The sequence below is a fragment of the Columba livia genome, chromosome 11 (assembly GCF_036013475.1).
Source record: "Columba livia isolate bColLiv1 breed racing homer chromosome 11, bColLiv1.pat.W.v2, whole genome shotgun sequence".
NCBI classification, from domain to species: domain Eukaryota; kingdom Metazoa; phylum Chordata; class Aves; order Columbiformes; family Columbidae; genus Columba; species Columba livia.
In genome coordinates this window covers 19,884,766-19,898,664 of record NC_088612.1, presented here as the reverse complement: position 1 = coordinate 19,898,664, position 13,899 = coordinate 19,884,766, and the positions used below count along the sequence as shown (strand labels likewise).

General features: G+C 39.3%; 1 protein-coding gene across 2 annotated transcripts in view; it reads right to left on the bottom strand.

Moving 5' to 3' along the window:
• The window catches only part of HCN4 (hyperpolarization activated cyclic nucleotide gated potassium channel 4), a 137,083-nt gene that overhangs the window by 116,486 nt on the left and 6,698 nt on the right, over positions 1-13,899 (bottom strand). The window lies entirely within an intron of this gene.

Here is a 13,899-nt window from a genome sequence, read left to right as displayed (position 1 = left end):
ACAAGAATAAAGTCTGAGAAGATGCTGCTGCAATTGTGAAATACTTGTTCTTGCAGATTGACTATTTTCTGATTTTCATTAATCACTCAAGATCAAATGCCTGACACACTAGTTTTTTTAGCAAACCTTTCAGCATAGGTCATAAATTGTGAAGAGATCTGTTCTCTGGGTCAGAGGTTGCTGGATTTCTACAGAAATCAATGTCTGTTCCTGGGATGATGGAAAATGGCTTCCTTTATTAACCAGATCACTAACTATTTGTTAATATTTATATCCTCTTCTATGAAATTAGATGTCTTGGTAGAACAAAAAGATGCAGCATCCCCCCTCTGCTTTTGCGCCACCAGTTGTAATCTGGTTCAAACTGGTACAAGATGCAATGTATTGACCTACCCAGTAATATCTAGTTTATTTTGGAGCACATGAGCTGTAACTCAGGCAACAGGCTTCTCTTTAGTCAGTAAACTGAAGGCAGAAGTGGCATTTCTCATCAAAAAGGAAACGACTTGTAAGCCGATCACATTTTATCTGTGGAAGAATCCCTGGCTCTCAAAGGCTCTTCTTAGTAGCCAAAAATAAGAGTGAAAAAGAAGAGGCTGAGAATCAGAGTGATCATTCCTGGGAAGACCCTGTCAGGAATAAGAAAGATGATGTTCCTGAATGCATCTGTATCCCAAATCCAGCCCTTACAGATCACAGCCCTTGGCAGCCTAGTAAAAAACAGGTTTCTGCAGGATTAAGGAGAGATTATCACAAAGCTCTCTTGCTAAGAATGTGCTAAAATAGGGAGCACAAAGACAACCAGTTATGGCCCTAAATGTTGTCAGATCATCTTTAACTCTTAGGAATCTGATGCAAAGTATGTTTTAAACCAGCATTTTTTAGACGCAATGCCTCAGGCAGAGCCAAGACACAGGGCCCCTGCCTGAACAGTACCTCGTAACAATGCCACCAAATGAGCAAACAGCTTCTCCCTTAATGAACAACTTCTGTAGGGCTTCTCCTGTATGGGCCTGAACGGCCTCATCACTCAGCTGTGGCACCTGACTGAAATATGGACTTTCTTTTTTGGAGAACAGCGTAACGTTTTAGTCTGGAATTAGAGCAAAGTATCCTGTGGAGCAGAGGCTAAGGTGCATTGCCTAAAAGGACAGCTCAGCAGCAGCCCATGGAAGAGCCTGTAAGATATGAAGACTCTGGAGTGGTTAGGAAATAAGTTAGATATTTAGTTGACTCAAAAAGAAATACTTAGGAGTTAAGGAACAAAATACAGCCCCACCTCAAGCTACTGTATGTATGAATGAAGGTAGAAACAAGTTGTTTCCTTTAAAAAAGGTTCCCAGTTGTTGGTTAGTAAATCATATGTAGTAGGGATGTATGCAAATTCTCTATTGCTTTGTAATGAGTGGCAGCTGGCATACATCACAGACTAAAGATATATGATAGCTGAATTTTCATGACTAGAGTTGAGGATAGAGGAAGGATCATCCTTCACTGACTTTACTGTCACCATAACAATGATGTGACATCTCCTTCTGTCTGCAGTTTTGGACACTCAGCAGCCTCAACAAGAGTAATTTATTACTATGTGCTCTTCATTTATTCTATCCTGTGAATTTGCAGGAAACAGCAGTTAAAGAACTGGGAGAACACATAAACCTGCATTGCAAATTGGCCTGTGATGAGACTTTGGAAAACAACAGAATTGCTTCACCATAAATTGCTTGAAATGGTCGGGCTGCGACTGGCTTCAGTAGATTCATTTCATTTTAATGAAGGAAACGGCAACTCTGCATTCACAATGCCAGCGAGCGCTGTGTGAGGGGACAGGAAAGCAGACGCATCTTTCAAAGAGAGATCACTATTCAACTTCAAAGAAAGATCACTATTCAACTTGTAGTGTCAGGGTTCTCAGGGCACCAGTAGGCCCTAACTGCCCCACCAGCCCTGCCCAAAGATGCTTGAGGGTGGAATTAAAGCAGCGATTCCTCCACCATTATCACAGTTCCCTCCTTTTGCATATACTCATCATGTAATTCATTGCCAGTAACAAAATGAAATTATAGTCTCAGGACTAACTGGGATGGGGGATAAGGAATGTCTTAAGAATTTGGAATAGGGTTAAAGCGAGTAGAGAATGGCACTGGTAACTAGAGCCTTGAGAACAAATGTAGCTCACATCAGTAGAGAACCAGAATCAATGTCTTTTCCTGATTACAGGATAGAAAGCATTACACCATTTCAGTTCTGTTCCCAGACAAAAACTGCCTATTAAGAACTGGATGAGCCATGGAAAGCAAACTCTCTCCCCTTTTATAGTAGCCTATGCAAGGATAGGCCAAGTTTTTCTGCTTGAATCATTTGAAAGATGTGTGAAAGTCTGCAGTTCTTCAGGGATGTTAAATATCTGTCTTTAAGAAAATCACACATATTCGATGGGAATGCTGTAATTTGAAAAATGGGACAAGCTTTGGGGCAGGTAATCTGAAGGATGTGTGTGCCTCAACTTCCCATATTAAGCTTTTCACAACATAGGCATGAACTGCTTCCAATGGGATGTACCCCTGTCTAAAGATAACAAAAAGTATGCACTGAAGTATACCTCCATTCCATAGGTTGATTCGCCTTCATGTCATATTGATTTTAAAGTAATAGCATTATAAAATCTCAGTGCAACAGAATGAAGAGAATATTGCTAATGCTGCGGAGCTCACACCAAATTGCACTCATGTTTCACTCAAGCATGTGAATTTCAATTATATTCACTTTCCCAGCAGTCTTTCTCCTAGGAAAACGAATATACTTTTTCTCGCCCTTCTTCAAGAAGAGGATTAATATGTCAAACTTGCAAATAAGGTCATATGCAATTTCATGACTTCCCCAAGGTCACACTCTCTTGGTTGCCAGTCTAAACCCTAGACAGTTACTAAGCAATGCAAATTTCCAGTGAAACTATTGCACTGGGGGAGATCTGCAGAAACAAAACTGCCTTCAAGCCAGTGCAGATCTAACTCTGGAAGGATTATTTGCCACACACACACTCATAAGCCATTTGCTTCCCTTGCTCCCAAATTAACCTAGATGAAACAGAGGTCAGGATTTGTGCACTGAACTCCAGTAAGATTCTAGAACTATTCAATGGACAATACAAACTAGATGAAACCACGTTGTTCAAATTCCCTCACGCCCTGCACCTAAACATGGAGCCTTACAATTAGTCAAAAGCCTTAGCAAGCTTGTGTGGAGCACAGCTTACAAGGACTGGGGATTCTGGCCCTTACTGTACTTAAATGCTTCACTGCAGTTAGAACTAAATGACACTTTTCCCTGCAGTTATAAACGGCCTTTTGTACATCTGTGCTTTTCAGAGTTCATCTTCCTTCCTGCTGTCAGTGACAGCAATCTACAGCAGAGGGACCCAAAGTCTTCTGCAGCTGTGCTGGAGCTTTGTGTTCCACGCAGCAGGAACGCGGCCAGCACAGCAGTGCAGGAACTGGGACACAGACTGACACGGAAAAGGCCTTTTGAGCTCAGTCACCCAACACACCAATTAAACAGGAGCAAGGCACGCATATATTTCTAAAGGCTTTTTTTCCCCTGCCATTGTTACAGGTTTTTGAAAGGTAGATGGATGTATCAGATCAGTGAATAAGTGGGACAGTGGTAATGCTTCTAAAATAGCATCCCCTACCACTAATAGATCCTTTTCTCTGTACCTGAAGGGTAAAATGTCGGGGGTTTTTGCCCTTCTTCCTCTTGTTGCTACTACATACAGCTCTGAAAATAGATTTTTACAGTAAACAGCTCTGGGGAAGAAAAGGTATAACTGATGATGATGTCTTAGACAAAGAGGCACCCCATTGATAATCAGACTGGGATAAAAATCCATTTTCTACACCATGTATATTCACTTATTTTCTCCCCACTGAAGTGAAGTTTTTGGGGTTCCTTTGAGTTTGTTTGAGGTATGTATTATCTTTGAAGTATGTGCAGTAATACTGTCGAGCTTTGACAATATTTTGTACACCACACTGGTCTGAGTATGATATAAATTTCCTTCTGTGCTCCTTTACTGGCAACTATTTATTTCTCTAACTTGGTCTTTTAGCTCAAGCTGAATTTAAGAGTGGTGGTCCAGCATTTTATCTCAAGTCAAAAATCAAGCTGCATTCTCAATGGAGTCCAAAGTGTGATGTTCATTAAACAGCAAATGTATGAATTACACAAAACCTTCCCTTGCAGTTCAGGCACCTACTGACTTGGGATATAACAAAGCCAGTCCCCTAACTAGTGCTACCAATGAGCAATGTCAAGCTGCTGAACAACACACCTCACTCTAACTGCAATCTTAGACTGCAGGTGAGACAGAACACAAGAAGCCATAGTGAGCTACACAAACTGCAGCATTCAGAAAACACAACGATCCATCTCTGGCAGTCATCTGAAGTCTCAGCTGTACAGTCTTCTAATCATATAGGCAGACTGGAAAGCAAAACACAAGCTCCAAACTGAGGTTTCATTTCCAGAGTCAATACAGGTATGCACGTATATGTGTACATTTATACGAACATATAGGTATGTACATAGACAATGAACAAATAAATCAGTGCCACATCAGTGTAAAGGTTTCTTATCCAATACGTGCCCAGTCTAACTAGTGCACTTGAAAAGAAAAGACACCTCCACTTTATTCATACATCACATCCACTGCTATTCAGATAGAGAGACGTACAACAAAGCTGCACACAGCCTCTATTTACTCACTCCTTTGTCGTTTGTCCGTCTCAACCACGACACTCCTTAGATCTGGAATACCAGGAATTTGCTTATTTTTTGAATCTGTGGTAAGGATTTAGGCTTTCTACAGATGCTACAGTTACCATAAACAATTACTCCTTGCAGCTACAGAAAGAAGCCCTCTAAAGTGAAACCAGGAATTACACAACAGCAGAAATCTACCTGATCCTTCCCCCAACCTGTGTAGATATAACTTGTGGCATAAAACAAGTGATGCTGAGTAACATGGACTAGAAATATGCTGGGAGTCAGTACAAAATGAATAGTTTTGTTCCTTGACTGTGAATGGCACCTCAACTACCTCATTGTTCCAAAAGAAAACAAGTTAATGTTACTAAGGAATATATTTCCTTTCACTTCATCATCATCTTCTCTCCTCCCTCCATCACACTTATCTAGCATCCAATACATGCGTACAAGGATGCCCTCACAGCCTCGCTCAGGTTCAGACAGACTTTTGCACAATACTGAAGCTACAGCTTCATATCTTCTCAGAAATAATTACTACTTTAGCATTATCACTTCAACCATGCCTTCAAAAGCAAGAGATCTATTTTAATATAATGACTGCCCAACTTGATGTGCTTCTACATCTACAAATGTTATCTTCCACCACCATCCCCAAAACAAATAACAACATGCACCTGTGATGTTTGGCTTGTACTCTTAAGTTGGAAGGTGCTGCATTTGAGAAGTACCAAGTATTTGAGATTTAAAAGAAAAAAAAAATTGAGATCTAACTATATTCGTGAAGAAACTGTACTTACTCTGCTGTAGCTGACAAGCTCAGAGAGGTAAACTTAAAATATACCAGATTTCTAACAGCGGGCTGTTCACTTACATAGGAAAAATGATCTGTCTTGCTTACACCACCACACAAAGTAAAACAATGAATTTTGAAAAATCTGATTTAATATAAGAAACTCTAAAGTAACTTCACTGGTGACACTGGGAAGAATTCCCGTGTATCTGCTTGGTGAGACTGAAAGCAGAGTTGAAGCCTGTATATTCAGACCCAAAGCTGGCCATGCTTTGGAAAAGATTTACTGCAAATAAGCAGCCACTCAGTCACCAACACCTTTCTCTTGAAGGCAGGTTAACTGCCTAAGTGAGGACTTGCCTTGCAGACATCAAGAAGCAAATATTTAAGGGTTAAATTCTTGCATTTCAAAGAAGTTGTACCAGCAAGAAATGCTTATTTTGATATCGAAGTTGATGAAAAACTGTCAGACTAGCATTTATGTTTGGCATTACAAATGTGTTTAAGTATCATTGAAGCCAATACTTAAAGTTATGTATACATTCCAAAATCATTATATCAGCCACTACACTTCTGAGAATGCACAGGTTCTTAAGGCCTCAATTATTTCCTTACACATGCACAGGGCAAAACACAAATGGGTCCAAACATTATGAAGAGCAGGAAAATAACCCTAACCAATTCCAAATCCCACAGACAATAAAAACAGCAAAAGCACTGATAAATTAAGCTGTAAAGTTTTCACCTTCGGACCTCAGGAGCAGAATGAATGGTATAACCACTTACTATACAAAAGCAGAAATAAATAGATCAGGCAACTATCTGGAATCCCACGAAATTCTAAAAGAAACACAGTGCTGAAAATCATATTTAATTTTATTAACTTTTTAAATACTTAAGGACTAAACCCACTGCTTTTAAAGGTCTGCTTACAGCTCCAGTTATACCGCTTTTTGTTTCTGCTGTGCCTTACAGTGCTGTGTGACCAATACATGGGTTTGCTTATTTATTCTTTGCAACCAAGACTGAAATTTACTTGGAATTTAGATTTTAACTGAAACAAATCTTACTTGATCAGTAAAATCTGTCCAAGTAACAGGATGATGCTCAGATTCCACACTAACAACATGAATAATAACATCGTTTAGTTAATTTATGTATTTACAGGGTTTAATATAATAGTTGCTACTGAGGAATTTGTGACATGTAGGTTACATCTAGCACTTATGTATATGAAATATTAGTTAGTACTTGAAGTTCAAAAAGGACATAGCGTAATTCTTGACTTCTGGAAGACAGAAAACATTCTGAACTGGTTCCTTTCCCTTGGCTCTACGCACCGAGTTTTTGAACTTGTTTTAACAGTGAGATTCCCAATATTTTTCTTCCACAAACTATAAGATTCCAAATAGCATTCAGTATCTTAACAGATAACCTCCTAATGGGCTTGGTGCTCCTAGAAAGCTGTGGCAGGGACTCAGTTAATCAATAAATTCCAAAAACCCACCATAGGCCTAAAACCTCTTCTGCAAGAAAACGTACAAAATACCTTGATTCTCCACAGAGTTCTTATATTCTGGTTAGAAGGTGTCCAATAAGTAGACGAGACGGCAGAAATAATCAATTCTTTTCCTTATTTGTTTTGAGACTTGGCGCTCTGTCAAGCAGTCTTTTGAGACTATGATAAGCAGTAATGTCTTCCAAGGGAGTCTACATAACCACATAGTAAAGAGGGCCCCTGCAATCACACCAACCATGTTAACTGCTGTAATACTTTATGCTGATTTACCTAGCCCTCTTGTGGCACCAAAAAAATATAAAAATCCAATGGTATTCACAGCTATCTATACCTTCCAGGACATGCTGCTCTGTCCACCAAAATACACCTGCCAGAAACGGTCATAAAAAAAGAGAAGCCTTTATGAGTCATGGGCAGAATTTTTCAACAGTTGCTAAAAGAGGATTTTTGAACTTCATAGAGAGGTAACAGTTACCTCTTTGTGGCTTTTAATAGCTGCAAGTCTTTCCACTGACTTTAGTGAGCTTAACAGAGCAACAGAAAGGTGACTGCTTACTTTAGTCAGTGCAGCACACTTACATCTTACTGAATTCAGTAGGAATTCTATACACCTATACTACGTCCATTACCTTGCATCAAAATATCTTCCATCAGTGCTTAGAGAACCATGAGTAATAGATGTTACTTGTTTTTAAATCCTCTCAGTGGTAGAAAAGTAGATGCAGGTGAATTGTTACCCATCTACACATGCATAGATTTGCTGTCAAATGTCAAGGTGATGCATCCCTTGCATTTGAAACAAAAAATGATCAGATTTGTCACGGTTCTTAGTTTCTTTCTAGAGGATAATAGTGATGAATGCACCACTCAGATGTATGATTTGTTTGACCAAACATGGATGTCTGCAGTGTAGATCTAAGTAATTTCCTCACCTCTCCTCATAATCAATGGAGGCACAGGTCCTCACTCTAGTTGTGTATATCTGTGTCTATAATGGGCTGGACACTCTGGTAACGTGATTATATACTGCCTTGAGTGGGAAGCAGAGTCTCTGGACACACAGGAACACGAACCAAAAGCCCAGAGTTTTAAAGACTAATAGAGGATTGCTACTGAAAACACAGAGACAGACTGAGGAGACAAAGGGAGGATGCAGAGCTAACCTTTTTCTTCAATAAGATGAGTCTTCTCTATATCGTTTTGTAACTACATAATACTACAAAATGGACAAGTTTTTAAAGGCTTATTTGTACTTTTTACCCGCACTCACCTTAAGCTGATTTTATGCAACCTTGGTATGTGTTTTCAGAATACAATGGGAGTATGTTTGACATCTCTGTAATGGTTTTCTGCTGGGAATGAATTTGCCCACTCACAAGAAAATCCTACTCAATAACCTTCTTGTGTCAACACAGTCAGAATTAATCATGTCCTCCGTTACACAGAAGAGAAGTTTTCATGTCCCACAGGAATATTCTGCAGCCTTGGTAGATCTCCTCGCCCCAAGTTAGTGATTGTTTTGACAAGTAGGGTCAAAGTGTGTATCACAATTACCCTGGATTTCTGAACAGCTTCAGTGTTTGGTGAGTTGAGGTACAGTAGCAGCATCTGACTGACTGGAACCATTTTCTATATTATCTGGAAACAAACAGGCTGGTTGGAATGAAACAATATATACTTGGTAGAAATTCCTGACTTCTCCTGCAATCACAACAAGCAATTGGAGCTGCATTCCTTTGTAATGAATAGGGATCTAATAAAATAGTTTAGTATTTCTCAGGAAGCAGCTTTAACCTATCGAGTGGCACTGCCCTCTCCACACCCTTGCAGCAGGAATGCATCACAACTGTGGACTCATTTTCGCATTACTTCTCCCTCTTCACAACCATAAAGCAGAGTAGTACATTCCCATTTTCTAACTAGAGGGCAGAAGTATGGCACAGAGTGAGGAATACACAATCTTGCTAGTTCAAAGAATGCTTGGGGACAAACCAGGAAATGCCCCTCAGTTTTGTACAGCTCTGTGTTGTACAATCCTCATTCATTCATTTTCACAGCTACACAAAGAACATCTGGCCATAGAGATTTGAACAGGAAAGGCAAAGACTATCACTCTGTTCTGCCTCGCAACCAGTATCAACAAGCAGATTTTATAATCTTCTTTCTTTTCCTCATATCAATAACACCAGAGAAATAATTACCCTATAATTTCCCTCCACATTGTAAGAACAGTTATGTACTTCAGCTGAAATGAAGGGCTTCATGCTACCTATTTTCTGGAAATGATTGCACATCTGGGGCATATACATGTGTTCAACAAAATCCTGAGACCAAACAGACCAGTATTCTACTGGCTTATTCACTTTGGTACTGCTGCAGCTACATATTACAGGAGAAAACCACTACAGTCAGTTGGAATTGCTGGATAATACACTGGTCTGTCAGCTTTCTGAACATCAAGCAGACATCATTTTAAACTCAATGAATGCATGTTTTTAGAGGCAGGATATGGATTACTGAGACTTCGACAGTATTTCAGAGCAAGGAAAGACTGCTGCAAATTGACTGAGTGGAATCCAAGTACTCCTTTGTTCACAATTTAACAAAAACTAGCACCTGAACTGCATCCATTTGTACAAATGATGCACAAACCCAGCAAATGAAGGTCTAACTGCTTTCCTGGGAATGCACAGGTTTTCCATTTGGCAAAGCTTCACCACGTAGCTTGCAGAGCTAGAATTGGACTTCCCTACACTTAAAACGCAACAGGAACAAACAGGAAATCAGATTTCCAAACAAACCTGTCTTGGTAGAGTTGCTGTCAAAGTTTATCTGGGAAAAAGAGACCAGAAATAACAGCTCTGGATCTGACATTTATCAGTGATAATAAGGCAAACAGAAATGCGCATCTGCACACATAAATACACACAAACACATTCAAACTAACATCCTGAGAATGCACATACATGCAAAGTCTTTGCCAATTCCTCTTGTGAATGAAACAATGATTGGCAAAGTGATAAATAATGATTTATCTGTCAGCACAACACAGAGACCACTTTGGTAATCTGAGACAATTCAATGAAGTGTTTTAATACAGCAATTTGTGAGGCCATACATATAGAAAAAAGGAGGAAGATTCCACCACCTTTCTCCAGCAGTCAGCAGGAATTATGATTCCTACCCAAACCTAAGTCAAAGGGACTATGAGACAACACAGTTTCTTCCTTGAATTTCCTGGTAGACTAACGTCTTCCTTTTTTAACCCCAGCACCTGCACCTACACATGAAACCCCACAGGAATGTTTTTCACTGGCCACAGCAATGGCTCACAGGGCAAACCGGTCAATTTATCCTACTCTGTATGTCACCATCAGCACCTAATGCATGGCCTACTCCTCAAAGAGTGGTGAAGAGGAGGTACTACTGTTTTTACAAGGTGATTTATTTGAAAATATTTCTTCTCTTAATTGAGATGATTAAATTGAAATGGTACAGCATCATTTAGCATTTTTTAACTAAGACTGCATCACTGTTTCTTAGAGAAATGCTCTAGTTCATCTACAAGCGGCAGTTAAGAAGCACTGAGTTAAATCCTACAGCTCATGGTGTACAAGTCAGGATAGAAGTTCCCAGCGAAGTCTCAGATTCTCAAGAAACAGCTTGTGAACTGTACTGTAGCATTCCACAGTGCAGCGTACAGGTGTGTTATGTAGATACCTATACAGCTTTCCTCACTACAGCTGTCATCCAGCTGTGTGCTAAACAATGGGACCACATGAAGTTTGTTCTTTACCCTCCTTTTTCCTTGAGGCCTGAATTCTGTAGTGTATGAATAAATGAACTGACCAAGAAGAGTTTCTTGGTATAGTGAGAAGATTCCAACTGAATTGCTCATCTGATAGCATCACAAAATACCTCAATACAATTGTAAAAATTAATAGTGTCCTTTCACTGTGCAAAAGGAAGAAAAATGAACATTGAACAGCTACAGATCCAACCAGACATAGCTCCTGTCTGTCTCTGAGCCAAACTTATAATTATTTTTTCTATTTTATCAAGCAATGCACTTAAATGGAGAAAGTAAGCAAGAATAATTCTGAAGTTAACATGAGCGTAGTGGAATTTGTAAACTCTCATACAAAAGTCATCAGCTGGAAGCTGAACTCCTTGACTTGTTCTCTTTAATCAGCAATGACTTGGCCAGTGCCTTCTGGATCTCCCCACTGTTTCAGAAAGCATTTTGAAGCAACTAGATAGAGCAGTATTTTGCCTTCTGTCTATTTGACCTTAACTCCTTTTTGTACGTTTCTTTCTTGAATGTTCTTCTATACTCTTGCAATAATATATCCATACACTTCAATAAGTATCATGATCCCTCTGGCACGTGACCCAGATTAAGTTTTAGAAGCTGTAACACATGCTGGGATCTCACTTCTTAGTGTCACATCATTACCAGATACTCCCACTGTTCTTGCAAAAAAACCGGTAAACTAGAGCTTGGAAAACTGCGTCAGCCTACTGCATCCTAGAACGAAATAGCCGATGAACTGGCTCACAAACTAATGCTGATTGTAAAAATTGTCCACCAGTGTCTGTGAAAGGCAAGCAAGATGGCCTTAGTGGATTCAGGAGGTAGCTGCTTGCCAGTGCTAATTCCAAAGAAATTTATGGCAAGGCTGAGGTTGTTACTTTATAGCTAAAGTACCCCATAGTGCTCACAGAAAAGCAAATACATTATTCTGCTCAGGCATTACGAATTGCATAATTCACTGCAATAAGATGAACCCTTAACCCATCAATTCTTGGTTATTATTTTTTTCAGAGAGATTGTTAGGGAGAAAATATTATTCATTTACATATTTGTGTGCAGGTGACAGAACTTTCAAAAACTAATTGAAGATATTGTGCCATGAAAAGATTGGTTTACATGTGCTTTCATTGGAGAAAATTCCTGATAGTTTAAGCCCATAAGCTTGCATATGGCACTGATCGGTTATCCAATTTCTTCTTTGGCCCACAGATATAGGCTAGGGAGGATGTTTCAAGTAGCTGAGGATTTACCCAGTTTTGTTTGCATTCTGCCAACAGGGAATAATTTGGAATTCCTTCTTCACAGAAATAACAACTCTGTGAAAAAAAGTTGTATGAGATGAGCTAAGTTCAGAGATAAGTATCTGAAAATTGAGTGGCACTTCATGCTATATATTAAATACTGATGAGTGGTGCCTGGGTTTAAGTGATTTGGCAAATCTAGAAAAAGTCACTCAGCAATTAAGTAACCAAGAGAAGTTGTTTCAGAACTTGTGTTCTTGCTTCTTGAAAGCTTATTATTGAAGCTGGTAAAAGACAGAGGATGAATGTGTGCACGCTGGTGGAATGAATAATGTGTGTGCATGTGTGCAAAATTCACAAAATTCCACCTCCCTAGCTGCTGTACATGATACACTGAGAGATTTTTTTAGTTTGAACCTTTTTTTTTAAAGAACAAATAAGTAATTTTACTCATCCCTTTTGAAATGATAAATCAAACAGCATTTTTTCAAAACCGTAATATTGATAAAGATTGGTGCCTGGATCTTATGCCTGAATTTTTTTCCTGCATATTATGCATGGCTAATACAGCATATATTTCTGTATGATTTCTATTATTCAAAGAAGCATCTAGAAAAGCATGATTTTGAAGTAAGAAAAGAATCATATAGTAGAAAAACAGACAAGAGGGGTGCAAACTAAGATCTGTTTAGCTCGAGTCCAGTCTCCAGTAGCATGTTCATGATGCTGTTCACAGGGTCTCTTGAGGCGTGTTTCCTCTGACAAAGAGGGAGACCACATGTGTACATTCAGCATGCCAGGCTGCATTCTGCCAGCTCTGCTTTTACCCTCATGGCTTTATTTATATTCATCTCATTCAAAGTTGCACTAGATCGCAAGATTTCCTTTTGTACACTGGGAAGTGACTGTGAAACCTCTCTTAGCATCCAGCATCTCACTGGATACCTTGAGGGAAAAGCGGGCACTGTTGGGAGTGTGTTGCTCAATGTTCCCTCAATCCTCAACACTCTCTCTTTCCTTGTTCTGTTGTCCCCTGAACTTACTTGGTTTTGTACTTCTTCCTGGTCTCTGTTTCCTGGACCTCTCTCCCTGCTTTTTGGCTTTCACTAGGGAAAGGCCACTAACTATTCTGAAGGAAGGGAATCATGAGAAAAGTATATAATAAGAATGGGAAAATCCTATAAAAACATTTCCCTGCAATATCCTCAAAGCTTCTGGCAAGCTGTGGCTCAAGGACTTCGTTGTTCTAAGGCCATCTCTGTGCTTAACAGCTCATTACAAGTTTGTTTTTCCTTTTGCATTTGTCTAATTACTTTTCAGACCCATGTAACTTTTGGCCTCCACAACACTCTGCAGCAAAGAAGCCCACAGATGAATTGTGTGCTGCTGTGCAGTCAGGTATGTGTTCTGTATTTTTATGCATTTTTCTTAAAAAGAATGAAACCTTTAAACATATGAAATAATACATTTTTCCTTGCATTACAGGAAACTCTCAGCTTAATGTGGCCTACTCTGCTATTCAAAACCTTATGAAACAACAGTCTTACAAAACTTAAAGCTGCTGGAGAAGAAAAGCTACAGATTGCATCACCTTGCTATGCTGCTTTGAATGCAAATGAAAAGCCCAGACAGATTTAAAGCATCACTTCCTCTCAATATGAGTGCTTAGCATTACTTGTAAGTGTCTAAGTCTGCGGTTCTACTGAAAAGCAAAGTATTCTGTGCTGTGCACTGTCCAATAATACTTTTAAAATTGTCAAACACTCTA